The sequence below is a fragment of the Phasianus colchicus genome, chromosome 2 (genome assembly GCF_987193195.1).
Source record: "Phasianus colchicus chromosome 2, bPhaCol1.hap1.1, whole genome shotgun sequence".
Lineage (NCBI taxonomy): Eukaryota > Metazoa > Chordata > Aves > Galliformes > Phasianidae > Phasianus > Phasianus colchicus.
In genome coordinates this window covers 108768425-108784257 of record NC_143437.1, presented here as the reverse complement: position 1 = coordinate 108784257, position 15833 = coordinate 108768425, and positions in this window count along the sequence as shown.

Below are 15833 nucleotides of genomic sequence, written 5' to 3'. Positions count from 1 at the left end.
TAAAAACCTGCCTTCAGCAGCCAGAAGCTCTTTTAGAAGCACTGTAAACAAATATTCATAGCCTCTGTTTTCAGATGAACTGTGTCTATATCAGCAAGTTCAACTTGACCAGAAAAATCGTATTCAGAGATTTGGGTCTGATGGCTTTGCTTTACTTACCATTCCAAAATCAAGTGCATTTATTGACTATGGACAGTTTAAGGTGTCATCTTTGTCCCATATTCTGACTTTCGCAGTGTTTTATTGGCTGAAATGAACACCTTTCATTTGGTTTCCCATATTGGAACTCTACCCCTTCATCCAGATCGCTGATGAACAAGACCAAAATTCCTAAGCTTGCCTATGAACGTGTTGTTGGAGGCAACATCAAACACTGTGCTGAAGTCAAGGTACACAGCACCCACCATTCTCCCTCCCCATCTACCCAGCCTGTTATGACGTGGAAGACAGCCAGATCTTTGTCTCTCACGAGATATCTGCCAGATGTACTATGGTCACTGAGTCATCTAATATAGTGTGAGACAATTCTTCGTGGGCATCTTCACCACTTCCAACAGTCAATGGGAAGAGGCAGAAGAGGGAAGAGACAGAGTGTGCAAGCCAACACAAATCCCTGTGACGTGAGGAATCAGGGCACTCATCCAGGAGGAATACGTGCTTCAGCATATGCAAGCAGAGCAGGGATCCATCCAAGTTTCCTACACAGTGAGTGAAGTAATTTATTTGCACAGGGGAAGGAGATGGAAATCTAACTGCTGTGCACTTATCTGCATCTCTTCCTCTAAATATGCAGAATTAAGCACATTAGTCCCAGGTCACTGGGGTGATTCAGTGTGAATTACATTTTTTTTTTCTAATTTATTAGAGAAAATGGGAAAGAAGAGGTTATCAGTAGTTATCAATAATTAAGTTCTACCACCATGACTCTGTTTCAGCTGCAGGAAAAGAGCACCAAAATGTAGCAATTATTTGAAGCATCTTTCCAAGAAGAAAAAAATGAGTCTTTTCCAATGTCTGGGCCTTAATTTTAAAACTGCCTGTCATAAGCAGACTCTTGAGTAAATAGGAAGACTGCCCCAAAAGTATTGCCTCCTATTTTATTTATGTTGGCCCACAACATCAGAAGTGGATGTTGGTGGGATGGCAGTAGAGGTTGAACCTTCCCACCAGTATCCCCTTCCACGTTGTTGCCATGTGACAGATGGCAGCCAAGGAGCAGAATGGCATCTGATGTGGAAATGGAAGAAAAAGGGTATAACTGAATTCAACAACGAGGGGTGAATGGTGCATAACAGCAGTGATAACAGCAATGGTGGTCATCTCCACTGGTGCAGACTGTTATGAGTGCAGCATGCAGGCTGTTGTTCACAGCTGGTGACAGTGCACAGCTAACGGTGGTGACTACGTTGAAAAATATTGTTTTGTCACTGAGAATTTACTCTATCCAATATTGTTAGTGTGCTCTTTGTGTCTATTGTAGTTTTCATGGAAATTAGTAGGCAGCATTACTTTTGAAGTGACCTGTTTGTTTCTGTGCTTCTTTTAGGTTTTACAGACAGAGTTCAGCACTGCTTTTAGCAGGTTGAGATACTGCATGATAACAGATCCTAAAGTCCTTTTTCAATAATGCTTCACATTCAGATTTCTCTTTGAGAATACTTTATTACAGCACAACCTGGGCAGCTATGGTGAGAGAGCTTTAAAAAATATTCACTGCAGCCTATGGGCCATCCAGCACTCTGGCTTGGATTATTATTATTATTACATTGCAGGTTGCAGGTTTTTTTTCTGATCATGTATTCATCTTGGTCTAGTTCCTTCCTCATAAAAGGAGAATAAATAAATCCCTCTGTTCTTCTTGCTCAGTCTGTTTGCTTCTATTTTTCTTCTGAAAGTTATCAATTCCACAATCAACTTGAGTAGCTGGGAAAGGTCTCCATACCATGTGTGGCCAAATGTACCTTCACTAAAAGTCCCACTGCCGGAGGGGTAATGTTGCTTAAAATGGAGAAATGAAGTTACTAGCATTATCACAGGTGTAAATTTCCAGTAGAAAAGAACTGCAGGCTTCAAGTACCTGAAGGAATTATGTCACCTTCTTGTTTACTGCATTTATACAGTATTTTAAGATATCAAGTGAATTACTTAGCCCAGTGTAAGGTTAAGCTTGCACATCTCTCTTCTAAAAATTTGCACTAGGAATTTCCACAAAGTGCAGTATAGGTTTTACATTCTGAGTCATTTCTGTGCTAATATTTACAGAGCAATATATGATAAACCTCTTTGGAATGTCAATATGCCAACTTAGGACTTATAATAGTGAAAAGAATGAAATAACTAATATAGGTCTTATTAGTAAGATGGTGGTTAATGCACCGAGAATAAAACGTCTTTTTTTTTTTTTTTTTATCATTAATCCATTTTAAAACTTTAGGTTGTTTCCTGCCATATTGTGTTCTGGCTTGTTATCATCCAGTTCACATTTATCATAGAATCATAGAATCATAGAATCATAGAATCATAGAATGGCCTGGGTTGAAAAGGACAACAATGCTCATCCAGTTCCCACCCCCTGCTATGTGCAGGGTCACCAACCAGCAGACCAGGCTGCCCAGAGCCACATCCAGCCTTGCTTTGAATGCCTCCAAGGAGGGGGCATTTATGTCCTTTGTTATTCTTTTGCTTCATCTTCTATCATCCCAGGCAGCATCTCCAATTTATTAGGCTATTTTTAAATTCCAATCCCATCCTCTACACAGTGTGGAACATCAACCAGCTTGGTGCCAGCGGAATTTTTAATAATTGGACTCCCTATTCAACTGTGCAAGTAAACAGTGAAAACAGTGATTGCCTCTCGCAATAGGGGAGCCCTCGGGGCCCTTACCTGATATGAATTCTTCACATCAGTGTGAGATGCAAATTGAAACATTCCAAATTTCAACTAAGTGTGTCTTCTCTTCACAGACATTTAATCCAAAGTGCATTTTCTTTGTTCATATGTGACAACATATAGGACAATATCAGAAGTCTTATTAAAGATGAAGTCTTGTCTATTGCTTTCAGTTTACTCATCTTGTCAATTATCCATCAGTTAGCTGGCAGCTGATACACCCCTCTTGGACTGGAGACATGAGATGTACCTGCTGCAAACTAATTAAGATGTTTATTGATTAGTGAAGATACCTTGAGGTAATAAGCAAAGCAACAAGTAATCAAAATTAGTAATCCAACTAACCAATAAAATCTACTACAATTAACCAGTCATCAAGCTACTAATATTAATTGACTGTTATATAACTATGCAAGTGATTATTCAGAGCTGTGGAACTGTTAATTATGGATCCTAAATCTTATGAATCAGTTGAAGCAACTGTTAAATTACAGTTCTTTTGATACTGAGATGCAAGGACAAGGGGGAATGGTTTCAAAGTGAGACAGGGGAGGTTTAGGTTGGATATGAGGAGGAAGTTTTTCAGCCAGAGGGTGGTGAGGCACTGGAACAGGTTGCCCAAGGAGGCTGTGGATGCCCCATCCCTGCAGGCATTCAAGGCCAGGCTGGATGTGGCTCTGGGCAGCCTGGTCTGCTGGTTGGGGACCTGCACACAGCAGGGGGTTGGAACGGGGTAATCATTGTGGTCCTTTTTAACCGAGGCCATTCTAGGATTCTGTGATTCTGTGCAATGCTATTCCCACTGCACCAAGGCTTCCAGCTGTTGGCCTGGTGCAGAATGCACTGAGCTGCCCAAAGGGGTTCTCTGCTGTCCTTGTGGACTCAGGTCCACTGCTTGGTGTGACCTAGGTCTGTAGATGTCTATTCTCTTAATGCTGTAAGATTTACCTATAACTTTTGTTTGATTTTATTTTTATTATCCATTTGTCTAAGTTTGGGACAATCTTTCTGTTCTTTTGGATCTTTTTTTTTTTTTTTTCTCCTCAGGCTACTCTCAAAAAAACAGTTCTTCCCTACCTACAAGTTTTCATTGACTCTGGACTTTAACTGTTCTATTTCTGACATAATTCTGGTCCTATATGTCTTTCCTGATAGGGTAGGTACGAGTACCACTGCAACTCCTAACACCTCCATCTTTGCCCAGTTCTTACTGATTGTACTTTACCATATACAGTCACTGAACGTAATTATTTTGCTTTAGCATTGTTTTTTCTGCATAACCCAAGTTGAACACAAGCAGGTTTTTATCCCGTGTGCAGGTTCGCTGCATACCACAGCAGCAGGGTAAATGGTTTTTCACTCTTCTACTCTGTGCTCTTCTGGTTCCCTTTTAAGGACTTAATTATTGTGAAGCCTCACCATCTGACAAAACCTCTTGATGTCTGGCTGGAACTTTGACATGTAGAATGTGTTTTGTTCTCAAGAAAGCTTTTATAGCCTTATATACTCCCCCCCCCCCCCCCAAATTTGATCCAAGATTTTTCCTTATATTGAAACAGACTGACATAGTCCAAAGTTATGATGATTCAAATGCTCCTTTTTTTTCCCTTTTTAGGTTGAAGTTCTGTATTCATTCTCCCCAAAAGCCTAAATCACCTTTGCGGTGGGGTGATTATCTCATGATTCACGATTCAAAGATTTCTTTGATTAGTTCCATGAGTATTGGTGGTGATTTTCTTCAAACTTAAGTACCCCTTTGCCATCTCACTGCAATCTTTAATCCTGCATTTGTCCCAACTTATGTTGAAAGAAAGACAATCTACATGGAGGTGTACTGCATTTCTCCTAGGTCATTGATAAAGATGTTAAAAGGTCCCAAGATGGATGCCTGGAGGACACCACTTGTCACTGGCCTCAACCTGATCATAGAACCACAACACTGTGGCTGCAACCATCCAAACAATTCCTTATCCATTGAATGGTGCACCCTTCAAACCTGTATCTTTACAATTTAGAAATAAGAATGTGACGTGGGACTGCATCTAAGGCCTTGCAGCAGTCCAAGCAGATTATATCAGTTGCCCTTTTATCTACTGATGCTGTCACTCACCTTATAAGGCCACCATATTGGTGAAGTATGGCCTTGTTCAGCCATCCAGTTTCCTGCCTACTCTGCTTTATTTCTTATACTAGGGGATGGAAAACTCTTGGGCTTTCAGGAGAGAGTATGTTTGTCTTGCTTGTCCTTTGCTTTTCAAAAAGCATATGCTTTGGATCAGTGAAGTACCACTCCCACGGACCTAGAAAGTGTTTACCAGGAAACATTCTGTTTGACAAAGCAATTTTTCTTTTACATTCTCTATTGTAAAACTAGAGCACTTGTTTCACAAGAACACTTTTGGTGCCAAAAATTAAATTGCAAACTCTCTTCAGCTTATCAAATAAACAGTTAATGTATATTTACCTTAAAATCACGTCACCATCTGAAAGCCTAATTTTAAGAGTAAACTATGGCTGCTTTTCTCAAATTCTCTTCCTAAATCTTTATCTTTTAACCCTTACTTCTGTCAAAGGTGAAAACTGTTCAAGCAGGAGATACAGAACTTTAAACCACCAAATAATTATTTATTGCTTGGTATGACTTTTATTGCACGCAGTGGAGGCTAGGATTCAGCAAGCTTTTGGACTACTAGTAGCCCTATGGCCCTGCAGAGTGTGCTGGTGGAGCAGGTATGGGGGAGGTGAGCTGGTGTATGGGGCTTCTTGGAGTGAATCTCAGTGGTGCTGAGATGTCAGTTTCCACCACTTCTGCCAACATCAGTGGCTCTTATGACTCACCAAAAAGGCTCGGTGATTCCCAGCTAGTTTCTGGACTGCCTTGTTTTTTTCTTTCCAATTATTTCTATGATGCTTTTCCATGTATGTGTTTTCCTTCTTGAATACTTGAGCCACCAACTGCTGCATCTCAACTCTTGCTCTCTCTCAGTTTATACTTTGCTGTCCTTCTGAAGACTTTCCCTCTCCTCTTTCCCAGCAGTAGCAGATGTATGTATGCACTAGGGCCATCTTAGAGTGATGCCAAGGATCTCAGGAAGGCCGGCAGCTGTATGCTGAAGCATGTCTGGGTAATGCTGGCAGCTGGGATTGCAGAGCTGGAGGATTATATTCATTCTGAGTGTAAAATTCAAAGCTCAAGCTGTTTTCATGTAGATTTGTATTCATAATTCTTGGTTGCAGTCTGCTGAGCTCGCAGGCTCAGTTGTATCCATGGGTGATAATTTTAACAGGTGAGTGATGCTTTATGCACTGTTTTTCTCTTCCTATCACCTTCATGTTTGCAGTGGGTGTAGCTCATCAGTTAGCTGGTCAGTTACCAGACAAAATCTCCCATGATGTGAAAGAGGAGGTGATTTGGTAAACCTGGATATCCAGAAGAGTTAGGTGAGATGTTTGATGCAACATCTGCCCTGTGGTGTCCAAAATATTGTTTTAATGAATTTTGTCTTTCCCCTGGTCTGTTCAGTGGAGCATTCACTTCCTATACATGGTCATGGGCAACCTGCTTGTGAACCTGAGCAAAATTACCTCCAGAGGTCCCTTTCACCCTCAACCATTCAGTGATTCTGTGAAACCAGAGGGGTTATTCACACCACCTGTACCTAACACACACTGAGTCATCCTAGATTTCTTCTACAGAGAGAGGCTGCTCACCAGTGCATCATGAAGCATCAAATACAGAGCTCCTTCCTTGATAGAGCATCCTGCCCAAAAGTGTAACCAGCTGTGCCAGCTGCCTCTGTGGTGGACTCCCCTAAAAAGACTTGGTGGACTTCTTTCACTGTAAGCAGAGATTCTGCATGGATCATTCATAGTGCCATGGGTGTGATGTTAGCTCCAGGTAACAGAGTGAAACCCAGATTTCACTTCTGAGCCTGGAGCAGATGCCATCAAATACAGTGCTGAGTGTCCCCATTGCAAAAGCAGTTTCAGATGCTCATTTTCCCAAGAGCATAGTATTATGTTGCCCTCTAATGGAGAGCAGCCATACCTTGAAGAGCAGGATTGCTGAGATGCTCTCTGCACACACAGCCCTGTCCCCTGAACCCATAAGGATGACCATCCTGGGGAGAAGCCAAGTAGGTGTTATTACAGAAGTAACCCCACTTCTTTGCAAGCCCAATCACAGAATCATCAAGGCTGGAAAAGACCTCCAAGATCATCCAGCCCACTTACCATCAATATTTCCCCTAAACCACTCAGTATAACATCTAAATGTTTCTTGAACACCTCCGGGAATGGTGACTCCACCACCTCCATGGGCAGCACATTTCAGTGCCTGACTGCTCTTTTGGAGAAGAAATTTTTGGCAATATCCAACCTGAAGTGCCCATATTTTTTTCCTTATTTATGATTCTTTTCATTTTTCCCTTAAGGTCGATAAACAAAAGGTGAGTTTACACTTCACTTTTAAAATACTTGCTTAGATCAAGGCTAGAACTGAAAGAAACTTTTCAAAGTCCAAATGCAAAATGCACAAACCTGAAGTATTTGCCTGAGATGTTTTTGTGTATATTGAATTCATCCTCTGAGGAAGTGGCTCTGGGAGCCAGCTGAATATAACAGCCTGCTCCACCTGCCCAGAGGTTGGTCCTGCCTGACACTAAGAAACAATGGAACAACTTTAAACACATTGCCATGTATTAAATAACAAACAACATGGCACCAGGCATCCATTCATTACCACGTGATCGACTGTATGATCTTTTCTATGTCACTCTTTATCCACATAGTCTTATATAAATATGAGGATATGGTGTTTGTTACTGCAGAGGTGAAATTAAAAAAAAAAATTGTGGGAAAATTGTGAGAATGGAAATCTCTGCCTGAAGTGAGGCTCAGTGCCAGAAGTGCTATCACAATGTATTTGTGTTTTTGTTTTGTTTTTTTTTTAATAACTGATAGAAGATTGCTTTCGTTTATAGAAGTTGAGTGAATATCACTACTATTACACTGTGTTTGCTGATAATACACAGTTATCTTATTCTATACAAACAGCAATTGATTTATAGCTGGGTTGTAATCATCATGAAAACCCTTGACTCATTTCTTACTTACTTCTGAATTGTATTGTCTGTCATTTCGGGTTATAGTATTCCCCTTAAACATTCTAAAAGTTGCACTTAACATATACTGCCTGCAGCTTGTTGCTTATACTCATCTACTATTTATAATACCATCATACCAACTATTTGATAAAACACATAGATTCACTTCAAGAGAAAGGTATCTTTCTTCCTGTCCTGCTCCTCCCATCTGAAAGGCTTGCACTGTCCTGGCCACAGGGAAAGCTCTGTTTTGAAAGTGGCAAAGCATAGATTTAGATTAGATGTTAGGAAGAAAATCTTTACTGTGAGAGTGGTGAGAAACTAGAACAGGTTGCCCAGTGAATCTGTGGATGCCTCCTCCATGGAAGCACTCAAGATCGGGCTGGAATGGGGCTGTGAGCAACCTGGGCTAGTGGGGACTACAGGAGTGAGTTACAAATGGAATATCTTAAGGGTCCCTTCCAACCCAACCATTCTATGATTCTGTGATACTGTGATTCCATGATACTGTGATACTGTGATTCTGTGATTCTGTGTTTCAAAGTCCTGAGGGTAAAAACAAACCATTTTTTTTCTCTCCAAGGCAGAGCTGACATCACTTTAGCACGTATACGTTTGCCTAATAATTTTTGAAGCCAGAAACTCTTGAAATCAGTCATTGTGCTTTTGCATGGAGAGGAATGTGCTAGAAATTATCAGAAACATAACCCTCTTTTCTTGAACTTGACAGATTGGAAACAAATTCCCGGTTCACTTCACATTGTTCTGTACTTTTCTAAACTCTGCTCGTGGCCATACCTTCTCCTTCGGATGCAGAGAGCCCCATGACAGAAGACGTTGTTTACAATAAGGATGGTGAGGCACTGACACAGGTTGCCCATTGAGGTGGTGGTGCCCCATCCCTGCAGATAACCAGGGTCAGGCTGGAAAGGGCTCTGAGCACCTGATCTAGTCGTAGGTTTATTGCAGGGGAGTGGGTACAGATAACTTTCAGAGTCTTTTTCAATTCAATTGATTTTCTCATTCTCTGATTCTACAATTTCATGTTTGTATAGGATATTCAAAGAGAGGTGCTGTTTCTTTTATGGAGTTGAAGCCATTCTGGATACAGTAGCAGTGTATTTATTAACTATTTTGTGCTGTATGATATCACACATTGGAGTATTTTGCTCTTCTATGGTAATGATGACTAAGACTGAGGGAAGGACCATCAAGATGTGTATCTCCTTGGCATGTCTAACCCAGACTTTTGACTACAGGTGTGACAGCACAAATAGTTGATAGGATTGGGCCCCGATCCAGACAAATATTTAAGTATACCTGTAATTTTAAGGCCAGGTGGCTTTATGTTCAAGCCAAATAATTCAGCACCTTGGAGAACCAAACTTTGCACGTGCGTCTGTTAGCGTTAAATGTATGATTCCGACAGAAAGATGAGAAAGTTGAGGTGGCAGAGGGATTTCCTGTTCTTACACCACTCCTGTTGAATGTGAGGAATTCATAGACCATCCTCCATCCCCAAACTGCCTGTAGGTGATATCCTTCTACCAGTGAGGTCTGAAAGTTGAGTGTGATTATACAGGCGTACTTACACAGTGGAGAGGTACAGGAGAGACCTCCCTGACTGCAAAAATCATTTCTGTGGTGTGTTGGCAAGGAAGGGTGCTCTTCTGATGGTGCCTAACTCTCCCATACCGACAGAGAAAGTTTTGTTACCTAACACAAGGTTCCACTTTCCACAGTTCCGTCTAAATTCATGGCATACCTTCTATATACAGAACAAAGGGTGTTACTCTGGGTTCCTGCTAACTCAGTTTAAATCCCAAATATACCAAGACAAAGTCTATCCCAATCTATCTTTTATTAAAGAAGGAAAATAGTGAAATCTAAACCAAGTTTTTATTTAAGAATAAAATAACCTCTGACCAGATGCACTTTTTAGTAAACTCTCTTCTTTCCACATAAAAATAACTACTGATGTTACTGAGAAGTGGTCCGAGCCCTAGGATTTCTTTTGGTTTATCAGCAAACTGCATCTTTTTGCAGCTGAGTAATGTGGTAATATTTAGTGACACAGACATTTCAACTTCTGATGTTCAGTTTTCCACCAGAGGGCACTCCTCTATTTTTAATGAAGGCAACTTTCTGAACAACACCGACAGGTTTGCGCAGCTTGGTATGAATTGCGTGATTCTAGCTGCAATGCAGCAAGCAGAAAAATGCAGGAAGAGCTGCACCTCATTGCACACCAGTCACTGCAACACATTATCTGCTACAACCCAGCTGGCTGTGCACAGTAAGCCTCCAGCATGGCACATGTGCTGAATTTGTGTAGGTAAAATAAATAGTCAATAGGATCATGCACCATGGATGTGGCTGGGATATGACAGAGCTAGCCTGAAATTGGAGGGGTCTGTGTCTATTTGAGCAGGGAGAATGGAAAGGAAGCCACGTTTTCTATGGGAAGTGCCATCAGGGCTGCCTTCTGGTTCTGTCTTAGTGTATGGAAAGACTTTTTTTCATAAATGTTTTTATGAAAATCCTGTAATTTGGGAAGTTGATGCAGTTTGGATTCAGCTTGGGTGCTTGAGAATTAATAGCAACATAAAACAAGAAGCAAACAGCTGCACTGAAATTTGAAGACAATGGAGAACCTGTTCGTTTAGCTGGACTTCATCCCTGTAAGGAAGTTTTAGCACTTAGAGGCCTCTTTCTTTGACTTTTTAAAACATTTTTTACTCACTTTTAGACAGATACTACTGTATTTAAGGTAATGTACTTGGATGCACACAATCTAGGTATTTTGGTTTTTGATAGCCAAAGAGAATGCATAGTTTTTAGGGCTTCTACCTAGGGATGTAGAAGGAATGTGTTAATGGCTTCAGGCTCAAGGAGGGTAAATTTAGGTTGGATATAAGGAAGAAGTCTTTTACATAGCAAATATGTTGGCAAAAGGCAAAGGTTTATTTTATTTAAAATCCGTGCATACAAAACTAACAATTCCTGACAGGTGCTATCAAGAAGTTGCTTCCTAAGGTTTAATTAAATATAATTTCATTCTACAGTTACTGAAATAGTTGGCAAAGGTAGTTAAAGGAGGAAATAAACCAAAATATATACAAGAGTCAGCAGAAATTGAAAGTATGACACAATAGCTCGTTTATGTGTTCTGCAGGTGACCCACCATATTTTCTCTCCTCTTGTTACTGTTAGTGGTGTCTGAGGCTGGATGACCAGCAAAGATAAATGACTACTGCCTTGATGTTGGTGTATATGGATCAAGCCAGTGTTCTAGCTCTCTGTAGCATAACAGAGGTGGAGACAAGGTGAAAGGGTCAAGATTTAGAGCCACATCTGGAAAAAAGGTCTAAAACTAAGAATAGATACAGTATTTACTCTTTGCACTTTAAATGTCATCAGTTATTGACCTGTATTTCTCTAAAACATGAGAGGAATGTGATAGGCAACAACAGATGTGTAAGGAAGAGGTAGCTGGATTCCATATCTCTGTAGGGCTTTTTAGGCATGATTCAACATGCTATGTTTCATCTAAGAATAGCAGCACAAAATTACACCTCTCCACTCATCCTTCAACTTCTTAGCTAACTCATAACCCTGGTATGGACACATCACCCATTCCTGCCCTAGACCTCAATGCAGTGCTGTTGCAAACGTTGTTTCTCAGTTGCAAAGTCACACAACATCTGTCTGTGTGAATGAGCAACACTACACGTACTAATTCCGTGGAATCTCCAGGCATGCTGTGCAGCAGCTATTTTGTCTTTGAAGCACACATGTTGCATCCCTAGCATTGACTTCATGCACTCGTACACCTGCCAAGCTGACTCACATAACACACCTGCCAGGAGCAATGGCATGCAACGTTTGCTCTACGCCAGTTGTCTTTCATGTGAGAGATGTAATAACTTGTACGACAGAGAACTAAATTGTTCGAAGTGAAGACTCCTAGTAACTGCTTTTAGCTGCATAAAATTAGTCCTCTGACCCGGTTGTCTGGTGAGCTGAGGCATATTCAGTGCATGATTCATTTCACCTGTCCTCAACAGGTTGCCCAAGGAGGCTGTGGATGCTCCATCCCTGCAGGCATTCAAGGCCAGGCTGGATGTGGCTCTGGGCAGCCTGGTCTGCTGGTTGGCGACCTGCACACAGCAGGGGGTTGGAACTGGGTGAGCACTGTGGGCCTTTGCAACCCAGGCCATTCTGTGATTCTGTGATGATACAACAGGTAGAGAATTATATTCTGGACATCTCCTCTTGCTCGTCATTGAAGAAAGACAGAATTTAAGTGATACTTCTTAAACTACATCTTATTTTGGTAAGTCAAAGAGAAGCAAATCCCATCTATAATGCCTCCACTTTTAACTTCCAGCACTCAGCTGTACTATGTTGCATTGCTCCTAGGGATTAGCTGTTGGATTCTTCCTCTTTTTGTGTTCAAAATGAATTTTCAGTATGAATTACAGTCCTCTAATCCTCAGCTATAAAAATGATTTCTGAGGCAGGAGATTATTTGGGAAGTTATATAATTTATATGTAGCTTGGAGGCAATGTAAATAGACTTACACCTTCAGTATGGGAATTACTGTTATTCAGCAGTGACCATCCGGACATGATTATTACCTGTTGATTAAAGACAAATGACTATATAGGTGGGTTATCTTTAGAGCAAGTCAGTTAAGAGCTCTCTTGAAGAATAATCTGTTGTTCATGAGTTATGAACAGTTTGTCCAGAAAACCACAAACACACTTAATTCTCATGCACTGAAAATTTGTCATCTAATCCAAAATTCGTTGACCATTTCCAGATCACCAGCTTCTCCTAACTGTGTTCCATGCAATTTACATGAGATATATTTCTATACTGCTCCAAGCAATTAAGATTGAACATGAATCTTCAAGGTGGCTTAAGCTGGATGTATGCCTGAACGACACAGTCATACATATGCAACTGTGTCTTGTTGTGTTAGCTTATTATATGCTTAGTGGTGTATACAGGGTGAGGGTAACAATCCAAACTTGTGCACTACAGACTTGTGCTTAGTTTTGTTCCCACATGCATTGGTGTTCGAATCACCTTTTGGATTTCAGAATCACTCTCTGTATCATTTCCAGATGGATTATTCTATGGTTCATCATACTGTGGTCTTTGTGTACCTGGGTCACGTGTGTTCTACAGAGCATGTTTGTTCTCTGTGGAATTTCAGAACAGGGATTTGAAAATTGATGAAGCAAGTTAGTGATTTGCCTTCTTACTGAGAAGTGGATGGGCAGTAACCAGAATTAATAAGAATGTCTAGAGTCTAGCACTCTTGTCCCACGTCCACAGAAAGTCCAGGTTTTTCAAAATATGAGAAAGATTTTTCTTCCTAGTCTGAAAGTGGGCTTATAACTACAGCTAAGGTAGGAGGCAAGTTACCTGTGCAGGTAATCTTAAGGATTTACTACAAGATCTCATGGAATAAGGTTTGGCTTGCAGATTAAAATACGTAAATATAAATGTCTATATGTAGGTGTGATCTGAGTATCTAGCTCCTAACCTAAGCAATGAAGAGTTCATCAGTGCTTTCAGTGAAGCCTCCTGAGCTTGTAGGTGTGCAGAATAAATAGAGCCAGGTGTGAATCCAGTTGCTCACTCAGAAACATCTAGTGCTGATTTGCATGGACTAGAGTGCTCTGCTGGCCTTCTGTATTCCTGCATATCCTGTACAGTATCCATCAGTCCCACATATAAATCTTTGTCAGCCCAGATTTTCACATAATAACGTCTCTGTCTGAGAAACAGTATTGAATTTCCTATGAATTGTTCTCCAAACTTAGTAATTGCTCACCTTTCTCTCAGTAAAAGACCCTCAGTATGACTGAACTGGCTGCAGATGCTTAAAGTAATTCAAGACAGATCCCACTCCACATATTGATGTTCCATATTGACGTTTTAATGAGTGAGCTCGTTTCTCTGGTTGATGTAGATGTAGTGTTGTGCCTCTTGGCTTACAGGTATCTTCAGTACCCAGCATGTGCCCAGTCTTGCTTTGTGTTGACTGGTAATGGCCTGGCTGGCAATGTTATGGCTCATTAGTTGGTGTGTTAACCTAAATGGCTTTATTATTTGTTTTCAGTTCCTCAAATGCAGCAAAGAGGTAACCCATCTATTGTGTAGCACCTCCTGGCAGGATAAGTGTCCTGCTAACACCCTCTGACAACAAGACAGGTCCAATCCTACAGTTCACAACGTGAACAAAAGCAGCTGGGGCTCCAGAGAGATGCTTTATGCAGAAGATGAGATCAGGCTCAGACATCGAGCTGCTCGGGGCAATGCATTATTAAATGCTATCTACTGATATGCTACTTTTGTAGGAGCCGATTAATGACATCCTACTTTATTATTCTCTATCTTTTATCTCCACCTTGTTTCACAGATGTAACTGGCAGTACACGGCAATAACCAAAGAGCCGTGGCACTCATTAGGTTGTGGCTGCTCCTTACAAGTGCCATCAGGCATGCAATTCTGATTCACAGTTTCATTAACGATGCTGGTTAACATGTGTGTTGCTGTTCAGGCAACACAGACAGCACGGTCTTGTCAGTCTTGAAGCAACTTATCTTCCACTCATCATTTTCTTTGACACAGTCCTCTGATAAACTGAGAGATAAACACAAAACAGGCTTTGCAATACTTTCCTCCAGCAGTAAAATCTTAGCAGCAACAGCACAGAGGGATTTCATCTAATGGGTGCTTCCTTTGACCCCTTTTCTTTTTGTTAGAGTGTTGAAGCTGCAGGTTTTAAGGTGTATTTAAAGTAGAAACAAATTCCAACTTAGCCATTCCCCACAGCTCAGGACATTTTCTGCCCTTCTGTGAAAGTGGGTGCTCAGTGATAGAGGATACAGGCAAGTCATATACATCCCATTGCTGAAGGCCCTGTTTTGTATTAGCTTCATGGTTATGATTAGAGGAGAGGCGTGATCCTCTCTAACAGAAAACTAACAAAGAAAATAAAAGAAATAGTTTTCTGTTGGGAATTACATTAACTTCTGTGCTATTAGCAGGGCTTAATGACAGAGTCATAAAAGCTTTTGAGTTGGAAGTGACCCCTAAAGGCCATCTGGTCCCACCCCCTGCAATGCAGAGCTCCATCAAGTGCTCAGACATGGGGATGCTTTCACTGAAGACAGTTAAGACTAAATTAGTTGCTGTCTCTAGAAACCAGATGTGGATTTAACGGGGAGGAAGAAGAAGGGGTGGATAAGAGAGATGCAGCTCATTATTAGTCCTGACCAGTACTGTGGTCATGAGAAGAATCTGCTGTATAACTGCACATCTTTACGGTCCCCATGAGGCTGTGCCTGATCCTGGGGGCAGCCCAGAGCTCTTGCACAGATTACCAAAGTTATTTAGATCAGTGGTAAACTGCAGAACAGCTCTATGGAGGCTGATGGTATTGCTCGAGTTGTAAACTGGATAAAATACTTTCCAAAATCACCCCAAACTCAGAAAAATTAGAGCTGCGTGGGCTTCAATCATTAAAATAATAGCAGCAAGGATGCAATTTGAAGATAGCTTCTGCTATGTTATCAGTACTATTTCCATTACAAATCCAAAGCATAGCATGTGCTACTATGAGGGAAATGAACCCTACCCAAACCACAATGGGGCAGGCCAGTGTAAACAGGGCAAGGGGTGCAAATCTCTGCATAAATCTCACAATACCTCCCAAAGTCAATCAGCCTTCTAGGAAGGAGCTAATTAAAACCTGTGTTGCATGCATTTTTTTCTGGACATAAGCCTTTCTACAATTTTTTCTCCTATATCAAATAT